At 43.4% G+C, this 2,246-nt stretch overlaps 1 protein-coding gene across 2 annotated transcripts in view; it reads left to right on the forward strand.

Moving 5' to 3' along the window:
* Positions 1-902: 902 nt before the first annotated feature.
* The window catches only part of LOC143276247 (CCN family member 2-like), a 117,702-nt gene continuing 116,358 nt past the window's right edge, over positions 903-2,246 (forward strand). For both annotated transcript variants that reach the window (XM_076580724.1, XM_076580725.1), the window contains exon 1: positions 903-1,041. The gene's annotated coding sequence lies outside the window, so the exon portion shown is untranslated. The remainder of the gene's footprint in view (positions 1,042-2,246) is intronic.

Below are 2,246 nucleotides of genomic sequence, written 5' to 3' on the forward strand. Positions count from 1 at the left end.
ACTCCCCCACATCCCCCCCACCCCCCACCCCAACCCCCTCACACCCTCAACCGGACTTCTCAATCAACAGACTGATGTTATGACTGACCATGCATGAGTGATCTTGTCTCGGCTTGGGCAAAAAAAAAAAACAAAACCCCAACAACAACAACAAAACAAGAACGAAAAAGACAGTTAAAGATGTGAATGGAGATAACAATGTGACTGCACACCCACACACCTTAGGGTGGAGTAATTAAAAGTTGGAATTGACATCGGCCCTTCGCCTGTGTTGAGTGTATGTGTGTGTGTGTGGAGGGGAATGAAAACTTGACGTGTTACATCTTTTTTTTCTTCACAGTCTTCTTCTTCTTCTTCTCCTTTTTGTCAGTGGAAGAAAAGCGTTACGAATCGCTCTCGAAGTTTGTCTCCATTTTGTTCCTTCCTTTAACTATTCCGCTCCTGTGGATTGATAGTTGGAGAATGTAGAAGAAGGAGGAGGAGGAAGGTTTTCTAGCTGCAATTTTTTTGTTTGTGTGGATTTTTTTTTTCTTCTTCTTCTTCTTCGGTGTTTTTGGAACTTTTTTTTTTTCTGTGGTTGCTTTTCAAAACTGTGTTCAACAGGAAGAGGATATCATTTAAATGTAACTTTGAATGCGGACCTTTTTTTTCTTTTTTCTTTTTTTTAACTGTTATTGTGAAACATGTTATTGCTTGCAGAGAAACAGTGGTGTCGTTTGTGGCATCATTTTCTATGGATCTACATGTGAAACTGCAAGTACAATGCCTGTGACTCTCATCACCCGCTGAAAAAAAGAAAGAAAGAAAGAAAAAAAGTGTTTCGAAAGAAGTGATTCTTTGCTGAAAGAAGGAAATCCCCGAAAAAGTTCAACATGAAGACTTCGGTGAGCGGAGCGACAGGGATGACCTTGACCTACTTGCTGCTGGGCGCGATTCTATTGGTGCACGTGGGGCAGCTGGAGGCCGATTTCCACGCGCCGTGCTACGGCTGCCGCCTCTTCAACCTGATGCACCAGGAACATCCCAGACAAGTCCAAGCACGTGAGTCAGTAAGAAGCTTCCTGGGGCTTTGTTAGCTTGCTTCGTTGTTTGCTTTGTTGCTGGACAAAGGTGGCATCAGATCTCTTTGTCTGTCCCTTGTCTTTGTTGTGTGACGCTGTAAAGACTCTGTCTGTCCTTGTCTTTGTTGTGTGACGCCGTAAAGACTTTGTCCTTTCTTTGTCTTTGTTGTGTGACGCTGTAAAGACTCTGTCAGTCCTTGTCTTTGTTGTCTGACGCTGTAAAGACTCTGTCAGTCCTTGTCTTTGTTGTCTGACGCTGTAAAGACTCTGTCTGTCTTTGTCTTTGTTGTCTGACGCTGTAAAGACTCTGTCTGTCCCTTATTTTTGTTGTGTGACGCTGTAAAGACTCTGTCTGTCCTTGTCTTTGTTGTGTGACACCGTAAAGACTTTGTCCTTGTCTTTGTTGTGTGACGCTGTAAAGACTCTGTCTGTCTTTGTCTTTGTTGTGTGACGCTGTAAAGACTCTGTCTGTCTTTGTCTTTGTTGTGTGACGCTGTAAAGACTCTGTCTGTCCTTGTCTTTGTTGTGTGACGCTGTAAAGACTCTGTCAGTCCTTGTTTTTGTTGTGTGACGCTGTAAAGACTCTGTCTGTCTTTGTCTTTGTTGTGTGACGCTGTAAAGACTCTGTCTGTCCTTTGTCTTTGTCTTTGCTGTGTGACGCCGTAAAGACTTTGTCCTTGTCTTTTTTGTGTGACGCCGTAAAGACTTTGTCCTTGTTTTTGTTGTGTGACGCTGTAAAGACTCTGTCTGTCCTAGTCTTTGTTGTGTGACGCTGTAAACACTCTGTCTGTCCTTGTCTTTGTTGTGTGACGCCGTAAAGACTCTGTCTGTCCTTGTCTTTGTTGTGTGACGCTGTAAAGACTTTGTCCTTTGTCTTTGTTGTGTGACGCTGTAAAGACTCTGTCTGTCTTTGTCTTTGTTGTGTGACGCTGTAAAGACTCTGTCTGTCCTTGTCTTTGTTGTGTGACGCCGTAAAGACTTTGTCCTTGTCTTTGTTGTGTGACGCTGTAAAGACTCTGTCTGTCCTTTGTCTTTGTTGTGTGACGCTGTAAAGACTCTGTCTGTCCTTGTCTTTGTCTTTGTTGTGTGACGCTGTAAAGACTCTGTCTGTCTTTGTCTTTGTTGTGTGACGCCGTAAAGACTTTGTCCTTGTCTTTGTTGTGTGACGCTGTAAAGACTCTGTCT

Source organism: Babylonia areolata, chromosome 31 (genome assembly GCF_041734735.1).
Source record: "Babylonia areolata isolate BAREFJ2019XMU chromosome 31, ASM4173473v1, whole genome shotgun sequence".
In the NCBI taxonomy this organism is placed as follows: Eukaryota; Metazoa; Mollusca; class Gastropoda; order Neogastropoda; family Buccinidae; genus Babylonia; species Babylonia areolata.